General features: G+C 42.0%; 1 protein-coding gene across 3 annotated transcripts in view; it reads left to right on the top strand.

Annotated features, from left to right (window-relative positions):
• The first annotated feature begins 6,648 nt into the window (after positions 1–6,648).
• zhx2a (zinc fingers and homeoboxes 2a) overlaps positions 6,649–27,610 on the top strand; it is a 129,615-nt gene continuing 108,653 nt past the window's right edge. For 2 of the 3 annotated variants that reach the window (XM_070888759.1, XM_070888748.1), the window contains exons 1-2: positions 6,649–6,703; positions 7,351–7,713. The gene's annotated coding sequence lies outside the window, so the exon portion shown is untranslated. Of the gene's footprint in view, positions 6,704–7,350; positions 7,714–8,231; positions 8,357–27,610 lie in introns of all 3 variants that reach the window. The other variant, XM_070888755.1, reaches the window with a different exon arrangement.

Raw genomic sequence — 27,610 nt, 5'->3', positions numbered from 1 at the left:
GAAAGAGTCTGACTGGATACTGTGAGTTCAAAGTAAAGTGTGACCATAGTCTTTTATTGCAGGTCTCCAGAGTGCCTCTCCAGCCGGTGAGGCCTCCTTAAGTATCCGTGCTCCCAAGGGTTTGTGGGATGCCTTGGGACTCCAGGGGATGAGCCCTCTAGTGGCTGTACAAGGTATATACAAGTTTACATATATAACAATCTCATTATTGAATGCAGTCTGTTTCAGTAGTGAGTCATGCAGCGAGCATTATAGTCTGGTTCATAACTTGATATAAACACATTCAAAAGAATTAAATATCCATTAAAATTCACTACATGTCATAGTATGGAAATAAACTCATTGCTTGTTGCTTCAACGTCATTCAGCAGCCTACAAGACAAGCAGTTACTTTGATAAATCTACTGCATTCTATGTTATTTTGATGCAGTAACACAGCCTTTTATGAAAGGGAATTGATGCACTAAGTTACAAAACATGATGATGAATTGCAACAGATATTGTTTTTTTTAATACATATTGAAATCGATATATAGAGCAAAAAGGTTTGTATTAACTTCCTGACCCACTTGTAAACTAAGTTACACTTAGTATTGAGACTGTACCATGAATTTCATAATGAATCCCAATTTAGGAGAATTTGGCCTGGATTTTCCTCCCATTGATTGGTTTGCAATGGGGCAGTCGTAAAACCCGCCAATGTGAAACTGCTGCAATCTGCTTACTAAATAAAGTATTTTTTCCTTCAGGTTTAATTTATTTTAGGCTTCCCTATATCATGTACCTTTCCATGGCCAATAGACTAGAGTAAGCCCTGATCTTGAACCATGTGACAGGAAGAGGAAGTATACATGGCCTAAGGATTAGGACATTGGATCTGGATTTGAATTCAGCTAAGACTGATATAATAAGAGTTGTCTCTCCACTGGCCAAATATAATCATAGAATCATACGGTACAGAAGGAGGCCATTTGGCCCATCGTGCCCGCTCTCTGAAAGAGCTGTCCAATTAGTTCCCATCCCACCGCTCTTTCCCCACAGCCTGCAAAATGTTCCTTTTTTAGTAGAGATCCAATTCCCTTTTGAAAGTTACTATTGAATCTGCTTCCACCACTCTTTCAGGCAATGCATTCCACACCATAACAACTTGCTAAATAAAAAAAATTCTCCTCATCGCCCCTCTGGTTCTTTTATCAATCACCCTAAACTGGTTACCGACTCTCTTGCCATTGGAAACAGTTTCTCTCTACTCTATCAAAACCCCTTATGATTTTGAACAACACTATCTCCCCTTAGCCCTCTCTGCTCTAAGGAGAACAATCCCTTAGAACAGTGCTACATAAGATGAGTTTGAGCAGTCTTAAACTAGTTCTTAATGAGCCTGGAACCATAGCACACAGCTGATACAATTTGGCATTAAATGGCAATATCATTGAGACCATGAAGATCGCTGGTGTGGGATGTGGCAATATCAGATTGGGGTCAAGCCACATTGTTGGGGTAATGTAAGAGAACTTTACTGTGCATCTAATCCATACAATACCTCACCAGTGCTCAAAACTGCCATTGGATGCAAAAATATAAAAGTGTATTTCCTAATCTTCCTTCTGCATCTTAAACACAAAGGGGTAGAAATGTGTCTTGAGCAGTAGCGCAAAACTGGCAGTATCAAATCATTATATGTCCCGCTCAATATTCACTTCTATACCCGCAGTTCACTTTATTCTATAACAGGCGGCTGATGCAATACCACCCAAGACGAATTTCTACCCCACAGAATGAAACAGCAAAGAAAGGACACGAGAGTTGCACATGGCAAATTTTCCTTTGATTTTTTTCCCCCCGTGCAGTAGAGGAATATTTGACCTGTACTCCATGCCTTCCCCAGACAGTAGGGGTGACATTGCAGGATGTGGGCATCACTGGTAAGGCCAGCATGTATGCCCATCCTTACTTGCCCTTCAGAAGGTGGTGGTGAACCACAGCCGAGTGGCTTGTGCTAGGCCATTCCAGAGGGCAGTTAAGAGTCAACTGCATTGCTGTGGAAATGGAGTCACATATCAGCCCAATAGAAGACCTTCCCTGCAGAATATTAGTGCACTGTATGGGTTTTTACAACAATCCAATAGTTTCATGGTCACCATTACTGATAATTATTATTCAGTGAACTGAATTAAAATTCCCCAGCTGCCATGGTGGGATTTGAACTCTTGTCCATGTGTCTCTGGATCATTAGTCCAGGCCTCTGGATTACTAGTCCAGTAACATTACCACTATGCTACCATTCCTGCATGCAAGGTGGAGAAACCAATTAATTGTTAATGCTAAATTTGTTCATCACTGAAATCATTAATTACATGTAGAAAACTGATGTCAAAGGGTAAATTAAATTATAGCCTCCCGATTTGATGTGTAGTACATGAATGGTGCTGGGTAAAAGGTGCCGATAATGCGCATATTGAGCACCATGTCTCCAATGCTGTGCAAGCACTGCGGGCAAAATTTCCTGAAAGTCTGCCACTGTCGAGGCCTCTGAAAATATTGTCCTTAGACTCTCATCCATGCCTTTGTTACTTGTAGGCTTGGCTATTCCAATGCTCTTCCAGCTGGCCCCCACTTGCCACTCTCTGTAAACTTGAGCTCATCCAAAATTCTGCTGACCATATCCTAACTCACACCAAGTCACATTCACCCATTACCCTTGTGCTTGCTAATCTTCATTGGCTCCCAATGTGGCAACACTTTGTTTTTAAAATTCTCATCCTTGTTTTCAAATTCCTCCATGGCCTTGCCCTTCCCTATCTCTGTACCCTCCTCCAGCCTTATAACTCTTTCTCCATACATAACACTACGCATATCCTAACTCGCACCCATCACTCCTATGCTTGCTGATCTACCTTGGCTCCAAGTCCAGCAACATCTCGATTTTAAAATTCTCATCCTTGTGTTCAAATCCCTCCATAGCCTGGCCTGTCCCTATAACAACAACAACTTATATTTATATAGCTCCTTTAACGTAGTAAAACGTCACAAGGCGCATCACAGGAATATTATAGACAAAATATTTGACATAAAAAGAAAAAAAGAAAAACTTGCACCAGACATCTCAAAGCGCTTTACAGTCAATGAAGTACTTTTGGAGTGTAATCACTGTTGCAAGGTGGAAACGCGGCTGCCAATTTGCGCAAAAAAAGCTCCCACAAACAGCAATGTGTTCTGTTTTTGTTATGTTGATTGAGGGGTAAATATTGGCCAGGACACTGGTGATAGCTCCCCTGCTCTTCTTCGAAATAGCGCCATGGGATCTTTTACGTCCACCTGAGAGGGCAGACGGGAACTCAGTTTAACGTCTCATCTGAAAGACGGCATCTCCGAGAGTGCAGCACTCCCTCAGTACTGCACTGGAATGTCAGTCTAGATTTATGTGCTCTGCGATGGGACTTGAACCCACAACCTTCTGACTCAGAGGTGAGAGTGCGACCACATGAGCCAGAGCTGGCACATAATAAGGAGAAATTAGGGCAGGTGATCAAAAGCTTGATCAAAGAGGTAGGTTTTAAGGCGCATCTTGAAGAAGGAAAAAGGTAGAGAGGCGGAGAGATTAAGATAGGGAGTTCCAGATCTTAGGGCCCAGGCAACAGAAGGCACGGCCACCAATGGTTGAGCGATTATAATCAGGGATGCTCAAGAGGGCAGAATTAGAGGAGCGTAGTTATCTCGGGGGGTTGTGGGTTTGAAGGAGATTTCAGAGATAGGGAGGGGCAGTCCATGGAGGGTTTGAAAACAAGGATGAGAATTTTGAAATCGAGGCATTGCTTAACCAGATGCCAATGTAGGTCAGTGAGCACACGGGTGATGAGTGAGCAGGACTTGGTGCAAGTTAGGACACGGGCAACCAAGTTTTGGATCACCTCAAGTTTACGTAGAGTAGTATATGGGAGGCCAGACAGAAGTGCATTGGAATAGTTAAATCTAGAGGTTATAAAGGCATGGATGAGGGTTTCAGCAGCGGATAAGCTGAGGCAATGGCGGACACGGGTGATGTTATGAAGGTGGAAATAGGCGGTCTTAGTTATGCTGCGGATATATGGTCGATAGCTTATTTCAGGGTCAAATATGACACCAAGGTTGCGAACCATGTGGTTCAGCCTCAGACCTATGTTGGGGAGAGGGATGGAGTCAGTAGCTAGGGAACGGTGGCTAGGGACCAAAACAATGGCTTCAGTCTTCCCAGTATTTAACTGGAAAACATTTCTGTTCATCCAGAATTGGATGTTGGACAAGCAGACTGACAATTTAGAGACCGTGGAGGTGTCGAGAGAAGTGGTAATGAGGTAAAGCTGGATGTCATCAGTGCACATGTGGAAACTGTCACTGTGTTTTCGGATGATGTTGCCAAGGGGCAACATGTAGATGAGAAATAGGAGAGGGGCCAACCTTGGGGGACACCAGAGGTAACGATGCAGGAACGGGAAGAGGAGCCATTGCAGGTGATTCTCTGGCTATGATTAGATAGAAAAGAATGAAACCCGCCGAGTGCAGTCCCACCCAGCTGGACGATGGTGGAGGAGGATAGAGTGGTCAACCGTGTCAAAGGCTGCAGACAAATCAAGGATGAGGAGCGATAGTCTGCCTTTATCATAGTCACAAAGGATGTCATTTGTGACTTTGTAGAGAGCCGTTTCGGTACTGTGGCAGGGGCGGAAACCAGATTGAAGGGATTCAAACATGTAGATGTGGGGAAAATGGGCACGGATTTGGGAGGTGACAACACCATGGACTTTGGAGAGGAAAGGAAGGTTGGATAGTTTGCAAGGACGGAGAGGTCAAGGGTTGTTTTTTTGAAGAGGGGTGATGACAGCAGAGGGAGGGGGACAGTATCTAAGGAGATAGAACCATTAACAATGTCAGCTAGCATGGGAGCCAGAAAAGAAAGTTGGGTGGTCAGCGATTTGTTGGGAATTGGATCGAGGGAGCAGGAAATGGGTCTCATAGACAAGATGGATGGTCTGAATCTTAGAGACAAAGAAGTCCATGAGCTCCTCACACTTATTGTCGGAAGTGAGGGTGGAGAAAGGATGAGGGGTTTAAGAAGATGGTTAGCAAGTGGAGAATATAAGCCAGGGTTCATCTTTGCATTTCAGAATGATTCTGTAATAATGAGCAATTTTCGCAGCTGAGAACAGGACCCGATAATGCTTTATGTGGTCCAGCCAATCTGGCGGTGAATGGCTAAACCAAGTGTCCGCCAGATTCGTTCAAGACTGCGTCCCTGAGGGTGGAGTGAAGATGAGGGCGGTACCGTGGGGAACGGCCACGGTGAGAGGGAGTAATGGTTTTAATAGGGACTAGGGCATCAAAGATGGTGGTGAGGATGTGGTTGAGCAGATCCTCCAATTCTGGCCTCTTATGCACCCCCGAATTCCTTTGCCTCTCCATTGGTTGCTATGCCTTCAGTTGTCCAGACTCGAAGTTCTGGAGTTCCCTCCCTAACCCTCTTCACCTCTTTTAAGACACTCCATAAAACCTACCTCGTTGACCAAGCTTTTGGTCCCGTCATATCTCCTTATATGGCTGGGTGACAACTTTTGTTTGATAACGCGCTAGTGAACACCTTGGTCTATAAATGCAAGTTGTTGGTTACAATCGACTGTTGTGCTGCCTTCTCTCCCCCCCACCATCATAAAATAGTTTGCAAATATTCACTGTCATAAATGGCAACTTGGGCAAGATATTACTAGAGGGCGACCAGCGCCAGTGGAGTCCTACCACAGCAGAGGAGAAATTGCAGAATGAAAGGCTGGCAGAATAAAAATTAACCCCTTGGCAAAAGGTTCACCTGGCTTGTGAAAAGTAGGCTGCATTATAAAGAAAAAAAGAAAAACTTGCATTTTTATAGCGCCTTTCACAACCACCAGACGTCTCAAAGCACTACAGCCACTTAAGTACTTTTGGAATGTGATAACTCCCCTACTCTTCTTCAAAATAGTGTCATGGGATCTTTTATGTCCACCTGAGGGCAGACAGGACCTTGTTTTAATGTCTCATCCGAAAGACGGCACCTCCAACAGTGCAGCACTCCGCTATCAGCCTAAACTTTGTGCTCAAGCCCCTTGAAGTAGGACTCAGAGGCGAGTGTGCTACCCACTGAGCCACAGCTGACGCTCGTCATCATCACTGTCATTTCGCCCATGAAAACATTTCTCACGCTGTACATGTTGTCTTTGCTTTGTGAAATCCATTGAATGCGGTAAAACACTTCCACCCAGGTTTGGTTGCATATTTTTGAAACACAACCTAAAAATATACAAAGATTATGCTAAGTCGTTAATGTACTGAATGGTGTGTATGTCTAAGGAGTTTCTAATGGCACATTTCTAACATAGACTGGATTACCAAACTAAAGATCATGTCCCTTTAAATATTTTGATTGTGCCGTGCTCTTGACCAGATACAGAAGATCAGCGGGTGTCACTGTGAAACCGTTTGGGGCAGCACGCCTGCTGTTTGGAGTTGGTGATGTGTGTCATTTCCTCTCCGTCATACGGAATCCCCTGTGTGTTTTTTCTAACTACAGGGCTTTCCCCGGCCGTAGATCTCACTCCAATCTTTCATTGGAAAGCCTTGATGTCAGATTCAATAAGCACGTGAGGAAGAACTGCAGGAATAAAAGGCCACTTCGCTTTTGGAGTTCAGTGAACTGGTAAGTCACCCATCGGGCACAAATTAGTCACTGGAATTCTGTAAGAACGTTAGTACATCTTCAGGTGTTTTTCTTTATTTATGTTGAAGCAGATTAAAAACATCCGTCTGACCGCCACATGCAGGGGAAATAATTTTGAATAGACCCATTATTATGTTTTAAACCACATAGAAATTGAACTTGCTATAAATGTTATTTTTTTTACAATTCAGCTGCATTTTAAATCGGAATGAAACGTCTTAATTTCACAGTACAAAAAAAAGTTCAAAACCTGGAGGGGAAAAAGTGGAACAAAAATAACTCGATAAACCAAGCTATACCCTGAAATGTCGGATTCACAAACCATTTTAACAAATTTAGTTGCATCAAAACTACTATTGCACCCGTACCGTGACTGTTGCATTATTATAAACACACATTTATTTCCAAATGTTAAAAATCACAAATGTGAAATGGGTAAAAATGCAATTGGATTAATTACAGGCGAATTAAATGCAAACATGCCATATTATTAGATTGAAAATATTATCTTGTTTTAGTCTATCGATTTGAGCATTACATTTTCAAGGAATAAGAAGTGTATCCCCAGGTTTGATGTAGCTGGTTGTGGAGCTTGTTGAAATGTGTTATTTTTTTAACACCACCAGCAATATTAAGGACACGTGGTCAGTATCAACAGTTCACTCAGGAGGGAGAGAAAGACAGATCCCACCTTGGGCCAAAGTTCATCAGATCGCCTTCGCTTCACAACAACTTCGCGAGAGAGAGAAAAAAAAACAATGCGAACAAATTCTCCCAGACAAGAAAAAAGTGGTTGAAAGAGGCTTCTCGTATCGTATGCAAATAGTGGTGCTGACGTTCGCGATCATGTGCTCCGGCGTATCTCCCCCGTCCGAGGCTTTCTTCTGCCTCTTTTTCCCATTTTGCCACATTTTCGCGTTGGATTGACTGTAGCGAGAAAGAGTTAGACGGCGGCGGCGGTATCGCCTCAGGATCCCACAGCACACCAGGTAAGAAACTTTAACCCCCCCCCCCCTCCTCCTCCCCCACAGAGAAAAACACACATCATGATCCTCTCCCCACCGAGCTGGCGTACCGCACCACACACACCCACACACCACACACAGCGATACAGGAATAAAACCAACTTAAACATGTCTCCGATTGCCCATGTCGTAAGTAGGGCGAAACATGGCGTCCACGGCTCCCAGCTCGGCGCGGGCGGTACGCTGTCAGATGTTGCTTTTAAAAAGTGTCTTTTTTCTCACCCCCTCGTTGCTCCGAGATCCTCGCGGTTGTTTGAAAGGATTGTCAGCCGGCGCTTTTTGTGCAGAAGTGTGAGGTAGTGTGTGTTTTGGAGCTATGTAAACGGTGCCGATGACTGTTTACCGTATTGTGTGCAGGAAATGCGCGATCTTGGTCGGGCTGGGGATGGCGGGGTGGGGGAATGATGCTGCTGCTCGCTGCACTCGGATTCGGTGATGGAGGCCGTTTGCTGCGGCCTGATCTTGTTTTGGTTTTTTTAAAGAAATAATCCTAATCTAATCTGGACGTGAAATCAAAGGCCTCGATTGGTCAACGATGCGAGCTGGATGTCCGGTCTTTTTGGCGAAAGTACTACCTGGGTTTGAAAGGAGACGGAAACTTCAAAAGGTGTGCCGGGGTCGGAGCAGTTAGTTCACGTTTGGCTTTTGTTTGCTTCTTGCCTGGGATTTAAATTCCCCAAACTTCAGGTTAAAGAGACAGCGCCTCATCCATCCCACTCCTTTAACTGTACTTATTGGGTGGCTGGCATTTAAACAACCCTCCCTCCCAAAATCAAAACCAGTACTTTCATTCTCACTTATTTATCTCGGCATTACCGTAAAGACGAAAACAATTACGGTTGAGTTCAGCAAATGAGATTAAGTTCTATATTTCAAGATCTGATTGTAGTCACATTGTCTTTTCTTGCCCACATCATACGTTCACATGTTTGCAATAGTCAGTCACCTTTGTAACACAGTGGACTTTTCTGAAACCATTGCCAATGAATCCTAAAATGTACAAGTACGTATGGGTTACTGAACATGAGATCTGGTGTCTTTAAAGCTTGTTGTGGGGCCTTTGGCATGGTTGTGCTCAGAGAACTGAGCAGTGTTCAGATGCCAATCTGTGCTTTTACAAGAGTGGTTTTAAAGAATACGAAAACTGAGAGAAAGGTATTTATTTTCAAGTGTGGACAGGCAAACAGTTTAGAAAATACTGAGTCCTTTATGAAAACAATGGGTCTTCATAACAACAATGGGACTTGGTTAGTCTGTATGGACAGCTTGTTGTTTTCTGAATATGTAAAAATAATTTCCAAACCCTAGGACTATAATAGTATTGTTTTATCCTGCTTGCTTGGTCACAAGCTTTTAGCAACTCAAAATTATGTTATACATCAATAGTTACACAAACCATAAATAATGAACAGTAGACTAGAACAAAATATTGTAAGATTATGTCTTGTTAATACAGAATAACAATTTGTATCAGATCACTGCCCCCATCTCAGAGCAGGTCTTTATGGAGCTTCCCTATTACCCCATGTTTTGACAGTGCACTGTAACTCAAGCGCAGAGTGCATTGAGTGTAAATATATCAATATTGAATTTAGTGTTTTCTTTGCCATTTTAAGGTGTAGCTCTGCTAAAATTAAATTCTGCTTTTAAGAAAAAGTACTATGATTATGCAAAAAAAAATAATTAAAAAAATATGCTATGATCCTTGGTTGTGTTTGCAAGAGGCCCGTCACCTTGGAACTGAAACAGCATGGGGAGCAACAGTTGCACATCCCCACCCTCAGTTGCTCTGTTGTTACACAGGAATGGATGAAATATAAGAACATAAGAAATAGGAACCGGAGTAGGCCATACGGCCCCTCGAGCCTGCTCCACCATTCAATAAGATCATGGCTGATCTGATCATGGACTCAGCTCCACTTCCCCGCCCGTTCCCCATAACCCCTTATCCCCTTATTGTTTAACTGTCTATTTCTGTCTTAAATTTATTCAATGTTCCATCTTCCACAGCTCTCTGAGGCAGCGAATTCCACAGATTACAACCTTCCGAGAGAAGAAATTTCTCATCACTGTTTTAAATGGGTGGCCCCTTATTCTAAGATCATGCCCTCTAGTTCTAGTCTCCCCCATCAGTGGAAACAACCTCTCTGCATCCACCTTGTCAAGCCCCCTCATAATCTTATACGTTTCGATAAGATGATCGCACTATCTTTATAGTCTACAAAGGCTGACAGGATAGCTATTTTCAGCTGTGTTAAATTAAATTTTATAATTTAAAAAGTAAGCATTTAGCACTGATGTTGAAAGTGATGATCCTTCATTGAATATGCTGTTAAAGCTTTGGGAAAGGTTTCAAATAAGTAGTGGATGATGACAGACATACCATTAAAATTCACACAAAGAACCTGGATATTTTCCATATCTATTATTTTGGTTTTAAAGGAAGAATGATGACAATCTATGGGTGATAAGGTGATCCAGGGGAATTCTAACCTGGGGAAAAAAAATCGAAGGTTACTTAAATCTGATACAAGTTTAAATAACATTTTCTCTTTTTAGTCTTGTGTGTAATGGCGAACTACAGCAAAATCTGGTGTTCGGCAGTAGGAATATTTATGCTGTTCACAATAGGCCCAAATGTAGCTAAAATATACTTTTATAATATCCGGATAAAATGCACATTTTGTGACAGAGAACTAAAATGTTCTAAATATTAAATGTCATACAATTTTTTTTAAATATCAAATTTTTGCTGCTCAAGTGGCTAGTTGTGAAGAAATGTATGTGAATATTTCATTTGGGATTTTTTTTGCTGTGTTACATGTAACTATCTACATCTATAAGCATGCATTTACTTCTGATTAGGATGATCTGTGCTTAATGTACCCACCTAGTGCTTAGACTGTTTGCTGTCCCCGAATTGATTCATGTGCCAGGGGGTATTGGATTACCAATTAAACTCGTGCTGGGTTTCCTTCACTTTAGAAAACCTGGATTAAATTTGGATGTATTATTTATTTGTTTTATAAACATTATATTATACTATGAGTTTTTTGTTAAATCACTGTAAATGTTTATGCTAAGAATTTTATTACAAATTGGTAGTGCAATCACAACATGAATTTGTAGCTGTATGGCGTGATTTGGGGGCTTAGTTCAAGTTCTAGCTGGAACAAATGTATAGCTTTCTGGTTGAAAGCAACTGGAAGACATTCCATTATTTGCATGTGGCATGTTTTATAATCTATAAACTCCATATTTACTGTCTTTGGATATCCTTAGCAATATCAAGCATTTCTACTGAAAACAAAAGTTTGTAGTGACAAGCGGTCAAAAATTGTAAGCAGTAGAAATGGGCGTTACGGTGTGTATTTATATCTGGTTGGGGTTTTTTTGAGGGTGCAGCAGAAGGAATGAAACCAAAGCAAGATCCAAGGTTGTGAGACCTGCCTTTTACTCTCCTTGCCTACAGTGTATTTTGTAAACTGTAATTATCTTGCAAAAGTAATTTTTGTTTCTTAATGAATGCTTTTTAAACATTTCCCTGTTTTCGAAAGAAGGCTGATACATTGGTTTGATCATCTACATGCTGCTTGGAGACTAATACTAATACTTGCTGAAATGGGATGATTTGTGTGAATTTAGTGAAGCTCAAAGAGTCAGGGTGTTGCTCTCGCTGCTTTTGCAAAATTTGTAAACCTGAGTTCTAAGGAATGGGTTTTATGTTTTATATTTGTGGCCATCCCACACAACTCTGTAAACACATTATCAGCTGTTTATCTTTGGATAAAATAGCACAAGAAGTGGAGTTAATTCTCCACTCCCTTTTAATAAACTTGTTCTCTGCTTCTCCTCCTCTCTGCAACTCACAATATTTGAAAGTCTCAGTTTGTAGATATTTTTTGGTATTCAGTATCAGGCAGTCCAAAGACAATAGCATTCCTATCCCCTGCCCCACTTTTTAAAAACGCTTGCTGGGTTGTGGCCATCTCTGTGCCTAGCTTTTCTGAAACATTTGTCGGCAATATTTTTATTATATACAGCATTCCAATATGCTAATAGGTAACGGTGAGAATGACTAGCCATGATGATCTGAATGTACCCGCATTGGGCCCAAATTTCCCCAGGAGCTACTCTTTTTTTTTTTTGGAGCAACTTGATTTTTCTGGAGTATCTTTTTAGTTGCAATTCTGGCCATTTAATTTGCGCCAGTGTAAGTGGGTTAGTTAGGTTTTTTTTAAGTTTAGTTTTTTTTTCAAAAGGGGGCGTTCCCAGCCACTTACGCCTGTTTTGGCCATTTAGGCCAGCAAATAATTGCTCCAAACTAACTTAGGCCAGCGTGTGTTGCCACTTCTGTCCGCGCAGAAAAACTTTACCTAGAGTTAAGGAATCGGCGCAAGTAACTACATTTAAAGCACCACCAAGTATCAATCAAACCACAAAAAGTAATATGCATTCAATAAAAAAATTAAAATGTAGTTATTTACTTCAGTTCAACAAGTAAAGAACTGAAGTAAATCCTACCTTAAACTAAAGTCGGCAGCAGCGGTCCATGCGGGAGTCCCTTCCGCCTGGGGTAGGTGCGGAGAACGCGGCATCTTGCGGGGGGGGGGGGAGAATGCTCAACGCGGCAGGCTGGGGGTGGTAAGTGCTAAATGCGGCATTTTGGGGTGGGATGGGTGGGGGGAAGAGATGCACTGCAGGCCCGCACCAGCTGGTGCGGGAGTCCCTTCGGCCTGGGGTAGGTGTGGGAGAAAGTGGCATCTTTAGGGAGGGAGGGAGGGAGGAAGAAGGCTGAACTCGGCAGGCAGGGATAGAGTCGCCCGGAGCCAGGTTGCGCTGGGACAGCTGGGAGCTACTGCGCATGTGCGCAGACTCCACTGCGCACGCGTGCAGCTGCCGGCACTATCTTCAGTGCAGGGCTGTAGCTCTGCGCACCACGCGTTCCGATGCTCTGCGCCACAAGCCTGGAACCAATGGGGGAGAATACGGAGGTAAGAAATCGGCGCCGTATCTGTACTACAAAGTCGATGCACCTCGGTGCACCGTTCTAGCAGAGGGGGCAAACTTGGGGCCCATTGTCGCTGTTGAAAACTGAAAACACGTTAATTAGTAAAGACATTTCTCTTAACTACAGTAGTGGCATTATTGAATTTAAATTAATTTTATTTAAGTCAGGATATGAAATAATTTTGGTCTCTTTGTTTCTACTTGATAAAAGCCAGTATAAGAAACTTCCAGAGAGTTCATTTGCAGAGATTGTGTGATAGAAGAGCTTGTGATTTTATTTTAAAAGCTGAAAAGGGTACTTCAATAGTAAAAGTAAGATTTATTTACTTTCTCTGCCTTTCCTACCTTCCCAGTTTAGCTATTTGTTGCACTGCACCCACTGCATCTCAGCTGACCCTGTTTAGTTCTCTGGCTAATAACTGACTAAACCCATTTTGGGTGCAGCAGGCAGGCGGTCATGTTTTTCAGTAGCTCAAAAACCAGATAAGTATGAAATCACCACTTTGCTGGTTCAGTTTCACCCGATCTGCTCATGGGTTTTGCAGCTTTACATCTACACAACATTCAAAAAAATTTTGTGCTGCTAAAAAAAGTTTGTCTCAAATCACCGGCCTGCATCTAGCAAATGGTGGGGCTCCAGATAACATTTTTACATCTTCAATTGTACCATTTAAGAATTGTCAACTTCTATTAGTTCTCCAAGATGTACAATGGGTGTGGCAACATTACTATGTAATTTACACAAATATAATTGTACATTTAACATAAGCTAAAGCCATGCCTATTCATAAAATCCTTTTGATCTGACATCTTTCATCAGTTGTTTAAAATAAGTTTTAAAAGTTTTCACAATTTCAGAGGGGAAGAAATCCAAATGAACATTCAGGTTTCCTGCTATTAGCACTGAGTTTTAACAAGCCTGATGAATGAAAAGGGGATAGCATGTGCTAGGTTGTGTGGGTTTAGATAGTTTCAAATTACAGTACATCGACTGTTGCCTAGACAACAGTCACACTAAAGCCTCACTCCTAGTGCTCGTATTTTCTTAATAAAACATTACACAACATTTTTACTTTTAAATTGCTTAAATAATGCTTTTTGGACAATTCTATAAACTGCCCATGGTTAGTACTACTTACCTCAATGTTCTGTTTATAATACTGGACCAGCATGGCCCAAGCTGAACCCTCTTTCATTATTTCAGAGCTCAATAATTTTAAAGGCATGTTATAGTTTACTTCTTGAAAGATTGCACTGTGTTAGTAAACTATCCTGTGGCTTGTCTTTTTGTTTTTGTGTTTCACATTTATTTTTGCAGCTTCATGTTGTTTAGCTCTTTATCTTCAGGAACCATGTAGAACTCACGTAACAGGAATCAACGGTCTCACTCCTTTGTGCTAAGTCAGAGAGATGTAGAGTAGAAATACTTTTTTTTTTGCAGAAATGGTGTAAGCAGTAATCTGTCAAGTCAATTAAACTACTTCCTCCTAAAAACCGTATTGTGGCATTTAGTAACTAAATTAATTCCAATAGGTCTGTCTATATCTTAGTACATTTTAATGAGACTTCTATTCAGGACTTGGTGTTAACAATGGCTATATATGAATAATGGCTTCAATAAGTCACCTACATCAATATATTTATTTAGTAAATGGATCTCCTTCAATGGCATTGCTCACAATATAAGGACTTGAACATTATATAATTTAATGAATAATGTTTGCTGCTGCTAAGGAGGAACTCTGTAACTTGGCCTGTAGTTTTTATAGCATCATCATCATCATAGGCAGTCCCTCGAAATCGAGGAAGTCTTGCTTCCACTCTAAAAGTGAGTTCTTAGGTGACTGAACAGCCCAATATGGGAATTACAGTCTCTGTCACAGGTGGGACAGACAGTCGTTGAGGGAAGGGGTGGGTGGGACTGATTTGCCGCACACTCCTTCCGCTGCCTGCACCTGTTTTCTGCATGCTCTCAGCGACGAGACTCGAGGTGCTTAGCACCTTCCTGGATGCACCTCCTCCACCTAGGGTGGTCTTTGGCCAGGGACTCCCAGGTGTCGGTGGGGATGTTGCATTTTATCAACGAGGCTTTGAGGGTGTCCTTGAAACGTTTCCTCTGCCCATCTTTGGCTCGCTTGCCGTGTAGGAAACATAGAAACATAGAAAATAGGTGCAGGAGTAGGCCATTCAGCCCTTCGAGCCTACACCACCATTCAATAAGATCATGGCTGATCATTCACCTCAGTACCCCTTTCCTGCTTTCTCTCCATATCCCTTGATCCCTTTAGCCATAAGGGCCACATCTAACTCCCTCTTGAATATATCCAATGAACTGGCATCAACAACTCTCTGCGGTAGAGAATTCCACAGGTTCACAACTCACAGAAAGTGAAGAAGTTTTTCCTCATCTCGGTCCCCACATAGGAAACATTCTTCCTGCATCTCACCTGTCCATATGTTTCGATGAGATCCCCTCTCATTCTTCTAAACTCCAGAGAATACAGGCCTAGTCGATCCGACCTCTCCTCATATGTCAGTCCTGCCATCCCGGGAATCAGTCTGGTGAATTTTTGCTGCACTCCCTCAATAGCAAGAACGTCCTTCCTCAGATTAGGAGACCAAAACTGAACACAATATTCCAGGTGAGGCCTCACCAAGGCCCTGTACAACTGCAGTAAGACCTCCCTACTCCTATACTCAAATCCCCTAGCTATGAAGGCCAACATGCCATTTGCCACCTTCACCGCCTGCTGTACCTGCATGCCAACTTTCAATGACTGATGTACCATGACACCCAGGTCTCGTTGAACCTCCCCCTTTTCCTAATCTGCTGCCATTCAGATAATATTTTGCCTTTGTGTTTTTCCCACCAAAGTGGATAATCTCACATTTATCCACATTATACTGCATCTGCCATGCATTTGCCCACTCACCTAACCTGTCCAAGTCACCCTGCTGCCTCTTAGCATCCTCCTCACAGCTCACACTGCCACCCAGCTTAGTGTCATCTGCAAACTTGGAGATATTACACTCAATTCCTTCATCTAAATCATTGATGTATATTGTAAATAGCTGGGGTCCCAGCACTGAGCCCTGCGTCACTGCCTGCCATTCTGAAAAGGACCCGTTTATCCCGACTCTCTGCTTCCTGTCTGCCAACCAGTTCTCTATCCACGTCAGTATATTACCCCCAATACCATGTGCTTTAATTTTGCACAACAATCTCTTGTGTGGGACCTTGTCAAAAGCTTTTGAAAGTCCAAATACACCACATCCACTGGTTCTCCCTTGTCCACTCTACTAGTTACATTCTCAAAAAATTCCAGAAGATTTGTCAAGCATGATTTCCCTTTCATAAATCCATGCCGACTTGGACCGATCCTGTCACTGCTTTCCAAATGCGCTGCTATTTCATCTTTAATAATTGATTCCAACATTTCCCCACTACTGATGTCAGGCTAACTGGTCTATAATGCCCTGTTTTCTCTCTTCCCTCCTTTTTTAAAAAGTGGTGTTACATAGGAACTGATCCATATTCGATTGACTGTTGGAAAATGATCACCAATGCATCCATTATTTCTAGGGCCACTTCCTTAAGTACTCTGGGATGCAGACAATCACCCCCTGGGGATTTATCGGCCTTCAATCCCATCAATTTCCCTAGCACAATTTCCTGACTAACAAGGATTTCCTTCAGTTCTTCCTTCTCGTTAGATCCTCTGTCCCCTAGTATTTCCGGAAGGTTATTCGTATCTTCCTTCGTGAAGACAGAACCAAAGTATTTGTTCAAAAGGTCTGCCATTTCTCTATTCCCCATTATAAGTTCACCTCATTCAGACTGCAAGGGACCTACGTTTGTCTTCACTAATCTCTTTCTCTTCACATATCTATAGAAGCTTTTGCAGTTAGTTTTTATGTTCCCTGTAAGCTTACTCTCATAATCTATTTTCCCCCTCGTAATTAAACACTTTGTCCTCCTCTGCTGGATTCTAAATTTCTCCCAGTCCTCAGGTTTGCTGCTTTTTCTGGCCAATTTATATGCCTCTTCCTTGGATTTAACACTATCCCTAATTTCCCTTGTTAGCCACGATTGAGCCACCTTACTCCTGACAGGGATGTAAAATTGTTGAAGTTCATCCATGTGATATTTAAATGTCTGCCATTGCCTGTCTACCGTCAACCCTTTAAGTATCATTAGGAGTAGGAGTTCCGAGTTGTAGGATCACATAGTCTAATGACATCGTACACACCCGTAGAGACCACGATTTTTAGCCCAAATATCAGTGTTCAGATCCATTCATCATTCATCAGATAATGAAACAGCCTGTGACAGCCTCCAGCAGGACCTGGATAACATCCAAGCTTGGGCTGAGAAGTGGGAGGTAACTTTCATGCCGCCTAAGTGCCAGGTAGTGACCATCTTCAACGAGAACGTCCAGCTATCTCCCCCGATCTTCAACTGTGTGATCATCACCGAGTCCCCACCATGAACCTCTTGGTGATCACCAGTAATCAGTAGCTCAATTGGACCAAAAGAAAGAAAGACTTAGATTTATATAGCACCTTTCACGACCACCAGACGTCTCAAAGGGCTTTATAGCCGATGAAGTACTTTTGTGGAGAGTAGTCACTGTTGTAATGTGGGAAACATGACGGCCAATTTGTGCACAAGCAAGCTCCCACAAACAACAAGGTGATAATGACCAGATAATCTGTTTTTGTTATGTTGATTTGAGGGATAAATATTGGCCAGGAGACTGGGGATAACTCCCTTGCGCTTCTTCGAAATAGTAACATGGGATTTTTTATGTCCACTTGAGAGCAGGTGGGGCCTCAGTTTAACATCTCATCCGAAAGACAGCACCTCCAACAATGCAGCGCTCCTTTAGGACTGCGCTGGTGTGTCAGCCTTAGATTTTAGTGCTCAAGTCCCTGGAGTGGGACTTGAACCCACAACCTTCTGACTCAGGCAAGAGTGCTACCCACTGAGCCACAGCTGACCAGCCATATAAACACCGTGGTACAGGGACAGGCTGAGTACTCTGATAAGTGGCTCACCTCTTCCCTTTCAAAGTCTCTACCATCTACAAGGCTTGTTAGAACTGTGATGGACTACTCACCAGTTGCCTGGATAGGAGCTACATAAACACACAAGAATCTCACCGCCATCCAGAACAGAGCAGTTCTCTTTGGTTCCAATGCCACTGGACTCGGTATCAATATTCCCCCTAATTTTCAGGGGGGAGTGCGCGGTCCCTTTAATAGGCTGCACGGCCCATTTAAGGTTTCGTGCACGCGGAACCGGCGGACAGCCGCGCAGTTTAGGAGGAACATTGCTCGGTATCCATCCTTTCTACCACTAGCACACTAGCATGTATGATCTAAAGGATGCACTGCAGCACCACACCAAGGTTACATCAACAGAACTTCCCTCACCTCTGATCTCTTCCACTGAGAAGGAAAAGAACGGCAGTGTTGTGGGAAAACCATTAACTCCAGATTCCCCTCCAAGTCACACACCATCCTGACTTGGACATGTATCGCTGCCATTCCTTCATTGAATGAATATCCTTGCATTCCCTTCTGAACACCATTGTGAGTGCACCATCACAGGACTGCAGCAGTTCAAAGAGAAAGCTCACCTTCTCAGGGCAACTAGGGATGGGCAATAAAATGCACCCTTGCCAGTGATACCCATGTGCTAAGAAAAAATGATAAAAGGCAACATTCTACTGAACAATCTGAATTAGAGAGGTCAAGTGAACCTGTTCTTATTGCGTTGCGCCAGTATCACCTCACTGTCACTTGATCATGCAGCTTGGCAACGTGACGTCCCTTTTTAAAAATAGCAAAATGAGTCTTTTCTCGCTCAAGTTCTGCGATAAACATCTTTCAGATTGAAATTGTATAATTGGATGTAAATTACTTAAGATGTAGGATAAGGTGCCAGCAAATGTTTATAGCCAAGATTGTGGAAATAAATGTTTCAATACAAATGCATTAGAGAAAATTGTTTTAATAATTCAGATGAACTAAAATTGATGTATTTATGTATGGTTATAAATGGTACCATTTAAGAAGACAGTGCTCCTTTTATGTTTGCTTACTTCACATCTTATAGTCCAACAGCATCTTTTTTGTCATATATTATAGGAAACTTAATTAGTTATATTGTCTTGTTTCAAGTTAATTTATTAGTCACTTAAAAAAAAAATGACATTGTTGCAGCCAAATCATAATCAGCTGAAGTGTATAGAGACTGCTAGTTAGAAATCTTTTTAATGTATTTCATTGAAGTTGATTTGAGAGAGAAATTCCAACTTTAACAAATCATTCCAATCTTTTAACTTTAATTTAAAAGAAACGTAATGACACTGGACAAAAGGCAGTGCTGTCTCCCAAATCTTTCCCAAGCTTTTCCTCCTTTATTTTCTTTTGGTGTGGCGTCTTTGTTTCTCTCCCTGCACTTTTCTTGTGATTTGTGTTGGAAATCTTCCTTCACCAACTATTTTTCTGTTTTTATGTGAAACTGCCACAATGGAAAAAATACAAATGTACTGGGTGGGCTTAAACACTAAAGCTATTTAGAAAAGATGGGTTAGATCTGTTCAGTTTTTTAAAAAATAAATAAAATTTTGTATTTACTGTATATTGACTTTCAACCATCAAAAGAAAAATTACAATAGATCATCAGTGGACAAAGAAAAGAGAAAGGCAAGTGAAGGAACGGGAAGCCACATTTGAATTTTGTAATTTAGATGGGAGTGCATTACCAGTTGACTGGAAGGGATAGTGGAGGTACAATGTAGTTTGCAGTCAAAGTGCTTTTTACTATGGCAGCATGTTTACTGAGCAGTTAGTAACTGCAGTGCGAGTGTTAACAGAAACACAGTCAGAGTTGCACTTATAGATGACATTGACGCTCAAGCTTTCTCAGTGATGCACAAAGACAAGCGAGAAGTGAGTTTGTCTGAATTGGGAATAGGTGATGCACCGATTTGTCCCATTATGTCATTCAAGTCTATCTCCTGGTGGCCACTTTTAAGAGATTGGTATCATTCACTGAAGGGCCAGTGCGTAAGCATTTTACCCCTTTTAACTAAGCTTGGTATTGACATTTTTTGAAAGGTAAATAACCAAAAACTCTTGTGTGCTTTTATAAAAACTGTTTTGAGTTTGAGATGCATGTAAATTTTTCTGTTTACAAATTTCATGGACCTCAATCCTGTAATGCTAATTCTTGATTTGTCACAAGATTCAAGAATTAATGTTGGAAGGTTGAGTTTCTCTGAACTTGTAAATAGAGGTATGCGAATTTTAAAAACCCTGAAGTTGCAGGAGAAAATAAAACTTAAAAAAAAATCAAATGGTATGGGGAGCTGAGGACAAGGAACAGTGGTGCAGCCTGTCAATATAATGAGACCTCGATATAAATCCTGTCAGAGTGGCTGCAAGGCATTCTGGGGGGAGAGGGTGAACAGCCAGAGGCCGTGGTCCATATCGGGACCAATGACAGGTAGAAAGAGGGATGAGGTCCTGCAGGCATAGTTTAGGGAGCTAGGAGAGAGATTTAAAAAGCCGGACCTCAAAAGGTAGTAATCTCCGGATTACTCCCAGTGCCACGAGCTAGTGAGTACAGAAGTAGGAGGATAGAGCAGATGAATACTTGACTGGAGAGATGGTGCAGGCAGGAGGGCTTTAGTTTCCCGAGGCATTGGGACCACTTCTGGGGGAAGGTGGGAACTATGCAAGCCGGACAGGTTGCACCGCAACAGAGCCGGGACCAATATTCTCGCGGAGCGGGGGTGCTGTTGGGGAGGGTTTAAACTAGCTTGGCAGGGGAATTGGAACCTGAAAATAGATTCAGTAGGGAGGGGAATAAAGCTAAAATTAGAAAGACAAAATAAAGAAAGTGAGTTTGAAGGAGAGGAAACAAGCAGGAAAAAAAAGGGTAAAATAAAACAAATTTAAATGCACGTAGCATTCGCAACAAAATAGATGAGTTGACGGCACAAATAGATACAAATGGGTATGATCTGGTAGCCTAACAGAGACGTGGTCGCAAGGTGACCAGGAATGAAATATTATGGGGTATTTGACAATCCAGAAGGACAGACAGAAAATAAAAGAAGGTGGGGTAGCTCTATTGATAAAGGATTGAATCACTGCAATAGTGAGAAACGATATTGGCTCAAATGATCAGGATGTTGAAACAGTTTGGGTGGAGATAAGGAATAATAAGGGGGAAGAGTCACTGGTGGGCGTAGTCTATGGGCCCCCTAACAGTAGCAACTCTGTTGGTCGGAACATAAACCAGGAAATAGTGGGGTCTTGTAAAAAGGGAACAGCAATAATCATGGGTGATATTAACCTCCATATTGATTGGATAAATCAAATTGGTCAGGGGAGCTCTGAGGAAGAGTTCATAGAGTGCATAAGGGACGGGTTCCTTGAGCAGTATGTAACGGAACCAATCAGGGGGCAGGCTATCTTAGATCTGGTCCTCTGTAATGAGACAGGATTAATAAACAATCTCCTGGTAAAGGATCCCCTTGGAATGAGTGACCATAGCATGATTGAGTTTCTTATTCAGATGGAGGGTGAGAAAGTTGGATCTCAAACCAGCATATTAAGCTTCAATAAAGGAGACTATGAAGGTATGAAGGCAGTGTTGGCTAAAGTGGACTGGGAAAATAGATTTAAAGTGTAGGACGGTTGATGAACAGTGGTGTACATTTAAGGAGATATTTCACAACTCTCAAGAAAAATATATCCCAGTGAGGAGGAAAGGGTATAAAAGAAAAGATAGCCATCCGTGGTAACTAAAGAAATAAAGGATGGTATCCAATTAAAAACAAGGGCATACAAAGTGGCCAAAACTAGTGGGAGGACAGAAGATTGGGAAACTTTTAAAAGGCAGCAAAGAATGACTAAAAAACTGATTAAGAAAGTGAAGATAGACTATGAAAGTAAACTAGCACGAAATATAAAAACAGATAGCAAGAGTTTCTATAGGTATATAGAAAGGAAAAAAAGTGGCTAAAGTAAATGTTGGTCCCTTAGAGGACGAGACCAGGAAATTAGTAATGGGGAACATGGAGAGGGCAGAAACTTTGAACAAATACTTTGTATCAGTCTTTACGGAAGAGGACATTAACAATATCCCAACAGTGGATAGTCGGGGGTGGGGGAACTTAACACAATCACAATCACTAAGGAGGTGGTACTCTGAGATAATGGGACTAAAGACAGATAAATCCCCTGGGCCCTGATGGCTTGTATCCTAGGATCTTAAGAGAAGTAGCGGCAGGGATAGTGGATGCATTGATTGTAATTTACCAAACTTCCCTGGATTCTGGGGAGGTCCCAGCATATTGGAAAAATGCAAATGTAACGCCCCTATTTAAAAAAGGAGACCGACAAAAAGCAGGAATCTAGACCAGTTAGCCTAACATCTGTGGTTGGGAAAATGTTGGAGTCCATTATTAAAAAAAGCAGTTGCAGGACATAATTCGGTCAGGCAGAGTCAGCATGGATTTATGAAGGGGAAGTCACGTTTGACAAATTTGCTGGAATTCTTTGAGGATGTAATGAGCAGGGTGGATAAAGGGGAACCAGTGGATGTGGTGTATTTGGACTTCCAGAAGACATTTGACAAGGTGCCACATAAAAGGTTACTGCACAAGATAAAAGTTCACAGGGTTGGGGGTAATATATTAGCATGGATGGAGGATTGGCTAACTAACAGAAAACAAAGTCGGGATAAATGATTTATTCTCTGGTTGGCAATCAGTAACTAGTGGGGTGCTGCAGGGATCAGTGTTGGGACCCCAACTATTTACAATCTATACTGTATTAACGACTTGGAAGAAAGGATCGAGTGTGACGTAGATAAAGTTTGCGGACGATACAAAGATGGGAGGAAAAGTAATGTGTGAGGAGAACACAAAACATCTGCAAAAGGACATAGACAAGCTAAGTGAGTGGGCAAAAATTTGGCAGATGGGGTATAATGTTGGAAAGTGTGAGGTCATGCACTTTGGCAGAAAAAAAACAAAGAGCAAGTTATTATTTAAATGGAGAAAAACTGCAAAGTGCTGCAGTACAGCGGGACCTGGGGGTACTTGTGCATGAAACACAAAAGGATAGTATGCAGGTACAGCAAGTGATCAGGAAGGCCAATGGAATCTTGGCCTTTATTGCAAAGGGGATGGAGTATAAAAGCAGAGAAGTCTTGCTACAGTTATACAGGATAATGGTGAGGCCACACCTGGAATACTGCGTGCAGTTTTGGTTTCCATATTTACGAAAGGATATACTTGCTTTGGAGGCAGTTCGGAGAAGGTTCACTCGGTTAATTCCGGGGATGAGGGGGTTGACTTATGAGGAAAGGTTGAGTAGGTTGCGCCTCTACTCATTGGAATTCAGAAGAATGAGAGGTGATCTTACCGAAAGATTTAAGATTATCGGCTCAAAATTGGCCTCTGCAGATTTTTGCCGCACTCACCAGAGTTGCGTCGCATTTGTATGATGAAAAGGGCGCTGAAAAAATGTCCTCTGATTCTGGCTGCTGTGTTGCCTCTCCTGGGGCTTGGCGCAGCGTGGTCAGTGGATTGGGGGCAGTGCTACTGTCCCGGCGCTGAAAACAGTCCCGGGACGTCTGCACATGCGCGATAAGAGTGTGCGCATATGCGCAGTAGCTCCTCGCCCCCAGCGCGTGTGGGAGGGACCCGATGCTTGCCGCCCCGATCCCTGGCCGAGTGGCCTCCCGCACTGACCGGGCCCGCTGTGGAACGCATTGTAAATGTGAAGGATTGTAAGTAAGTGCTGTTCAGAGGGCATTGTCATTTATTTAGAATTTTGTACATCAATATTACAATACCAGGAAGCGGTGAGTGTAGATGAACGGAGTGCTGTGTTTTGAGATGAAGGTAGGACTTCTATTTTTTATTATTGAATGTTTATTATTTTTTAGTGCTGTGTAAGTCTTGTGCTTTAGGTGCAGGTCATCTCCGCTTCCTGCTATGTTTTATTTGTTATTGAATGCTTATTTTTAGAGTTTTGAAATGAAGGTAGGACTTAGTTTTATTTTTTATTTCTTCTTGAATGTTTTTATGTCTTCTTGAATGCTTACTACTTGTTGTGCTTAGTTTAGTGCTTTGCAAGGTCCTCTCCGCTTCCCTTCCCGCCCCTATCTCTGGCCGAATGGTTTCCGATGTACCTACCTACGCTGATTTCTTAACTCTGCAAGGGTTTGCACAAGCGGCCACATACGCTGGCCTAAGTTAGTTTGGAGTAACTATTACCTGTCCAAAGTGGCCTAAATGGCCAAAATGGGCGTAGGTGGCTCGTAACGCCCCTTTTTGGGGGAAAAAAAACTAAACTAAAAAAATCCTAATGAACTCACTTACGCTGGCGCAAATTGAATGTGCAAAATGGGGATTTTTAAGATACTCAAGAAAAATCAAGTTGCTCCAAAAAAAACGGAGTAACTCCTGGCCAATTTTGAGCCCTATGAGGGGGCTTGACAAGGTGGATGCAGAGAGGATGTTCCACTGATAGGGGAGACTAGAACTAGGGGGCATAATCTTAGAATAAGGGGCCGCACATTAAAAACCGAGATGAGGAGACATTTTTTGAGGGTTGTAAATCTGTGGAATTTGCTGCCTCAGAGAGCTGTGGAAGCTGGGACATTGAATACATTTAAGACAGAGATAGACAGTTTCTTAAACGATAAGGGAATATGGGAAGCGGGCAGGGAAGTGGACCCGAGTCCATGATCGGATCAGCCATGATCGTATTAAATGGCTGAGCAGGCTCGAGGGGCCGTATGGCCTACTCCTGCCCCTATTTCTTATGTTCTTATGTAATATTTAACCTCATGTTTCAACCAGATACGCTTAACTGTTTCAGTTGGGTACATCAGGTAAAAGGGGAAAATAATAAAAGGAGGGCACTCCAACTAAATTTGCCTTTTAGTATTCCCAGCAAAGTGGTCAGAGAGCATGGAGCTGTCTCTAACATCTGGAGCATGGAGAGGTCACTAACATGGTGGATAAATGTCTGATATCTATCAGAACTTGTAAGAGGCAGAGAATTTATTAGCAAAAATGCAAGGAGGGAATTCTAGCCTAACCTCTTGTTGGGAAATTACTAGAGGCTATAATTTAAGTATAGAGTGACTAAACACCTTGAACATTTTCAGCTGATCAGAGAGAGCCAGCATAGATCTGCAAAGGGAAGGTCATGCCTGACGAACCTGATTTAAAAAAAAAAATTCAAAGAGGTTACTAAAGTAGTGGACAGTGGCATATCTATGGATGTTATTTATATGGACTTCAGAAGGCATTTGATAAAGTCCCTCATAAAAGACTGTTGGCTAAAGTTGAAGCTCATGGAATTGACCTGGTTAGGAAAATGGCTGAGCGGTAGGAGACAGAGTAGGGATAATGGGCAGGTACTCTCAATTGGTAGAATGCAACTAGTGCTGGCCCACAAGGATCTGTGTTGGAGCCTCAACTATTCACAGTATTTATTAACAACTTAGATGATGGAATAGAAAGCCACATGTCCAAGTTTGCCGATGACACAACGATGGGTGGCATTGTAGGCAGTGTAGATGGAAGCATAAAATTACAAAGGGATATTGATAGATTAAGTGAATGGGCAAAACTGTGGCAAATGGATTTCAATGTAGGCCAATGTGAGGTCATCCACTTTGGACCAAAACAGTACTTTCTAAATGGTGAAAAGCTAGAAACAGTGAAGGTCCAAAGAAATCTTGGGGGTCCATGTACGTGGATCATTAAAATGTCATGGACAGCACATCAAATAATCTAACAGGCTAATGGAAAGCTGGCCTTTATTTCTAGAGGATTAGAATGCTAGGGCGTAAAAGTTATGCTACAAATATATAAAACCCTGGTTAGACCATACCTGGAGTACTCCGAGCAGTTCTGGGCAATGCATCTTAGGAAGGATATATTGGCCTTGGAGGGAGTGCAGCGTAGATTTACCAGAATGAGACCTGGACTCTAAGGAGGAGAGATTACACACATGAGGGTTATATTCCCTGGAATTTAGACGGTTAAGTGGTGATTTGATTGACGTTTTCAAGATATCAAAAGGAACAGATCGGGTAGATAGAGCAAAACTATTTCTGCTGGTTAGGGAGTCTAGAACTAGGGGGCATAGTCTAAAAATTAGAGCCAGACCTTTTCAGGGTGGTAGAAGTTTGGAACTTTGGAACTCTCTTCTGCCAACAACAATTGATGCTAGGTCAGTTGTTAATTTAAAATCTGAGATTGATAATACCTTTTTGGTTAACAAAATTCTAAGGGATATGGGGCAAAGGCAGGTTATGGAGTTAGATCATAGATCAGCCATGGTATCATTGAATGGCGGATCAAGTTTGAGGGGTTAAATGGCCTACTCCTGTTCCTATGAAAAGACACTGAATTAGATCCAACCTTACGACAGGGGTTAGAAATTGGTTGGGAGATTGGAATTAGAGACTAAAGATAAAGGGAACATACTGATTGACGGGATGCAACAAGTGGTGTTCCCCATGGATCTATACTGGGACCTCAGCTTTTCATTATATTCCTTCAAGTCATTGATATATAGAGAGGTGTATATCCGAGTTTGCAGATGATACTAAGTTAGGAGGCACAGTAAGTTGTGCAGATGAGAGCAGGAGTTACAAAGTGACAGACAGATTAAGGGAGTGGGCAAAACTGTGGCAGATGGAGTTCAATGTGGGGAAGTGTGAGGTCTTACACTTGGATCCAAGAAAGACATCAGAATATTTTCTTAATGGTGAGAAATTAGGAATTGTGGAGGAGCAGAGATTTGGATGTTCATGTACACAATTCACTAAAAGCTAGTGCACCGGTATAAAAAGTAATCAAAAAGGCTAATGGGATGTTGACCTTTATCTCAAGGGGGTTGGAATGCAAAGGGGAGGAAGATGTGCTTCAAAACCTTGGTCAGACCCCATCTGGAGTACTGTATTCAGTTCAGAGCACTGCACCTCCTGAAGGATATATTGGCCTTAGTGCAGTGTCACTAGAATTATACCGGGGTTTAAAGGATTAAATTATGAGGACGGGATGCTTAAACTTGGCTTGTATTCCCTTTAGTTTAGAAGGTTTGAGGGATGATCTAATTAAAGTGTTTAAAATGACAAAAGGATTCAATAGGGTATATACACAGAAACTATTTGGTGGGGAATCCAGAACAAAGCAGCACAATCTTAAAATTAGAGCTAGGCCAATCAGGAGTGAAATCTGGAATCCTTTTTCATAGAAAAGGTAGTGGTAATCTGGAGACCCCTTTTCAAGACTGAGTTTGATAGATTTTTATTAGGTAATGGTATGAAATGATATGGATCAACGCGGTTGCAGTGGCGGTACAGATCAACCATGAACTGATTGAATGGCGCAATAGGCTCAAGGGGCTGAATAGCTAACACATTTTCCTGTGTCTGCTGTTTCCTGCTTGTTCTCTCACCAATTGACTGGGAGTGTTTAAGGGAGAGGAAACAGAGATTTAAAAAAACACTTTTGGGGGGGGAAAAGTACAAGAATGAATTTTAGAATCCATTTTCCTTCAACCACAGTTTGAGGGAGAGTATCTGGTCAACAAAAAAAAATGTCATATCATACATGACCTTTTACATAGCAACAGAATGTTCTGTGTTTGGTACGTTTTTTATAACAATTTACAGACATATACTTATTTTGAACAAGCGGAACTGCTATGTTATGTGATGCTAATCATCAGAGATCAATCAGTAATTAAATATATACCAATGATAGTAAATCAAATCAATATAGGGAATAATTTAGTT

Source organism: Pristiophorus japonicus, chromosome 1 (assembly GCF_044704955.1).
Source record: "Pristiophorus japonicus isolate sPriJap1 chromosome 1, sPriJap1.hap1, whole genome shotgun sequence".
Lineage (NCBI taxonomy): Eukaryota > Metazoa > Chordata > Chondrichthyes > Pristiophoridae > Pristiophorus > Pristiophorus japonicus.
Note: the sequence above shows the minus strand (reverse complement) of the source record. Positions and strands in the feature narration are given on the sequence as shown.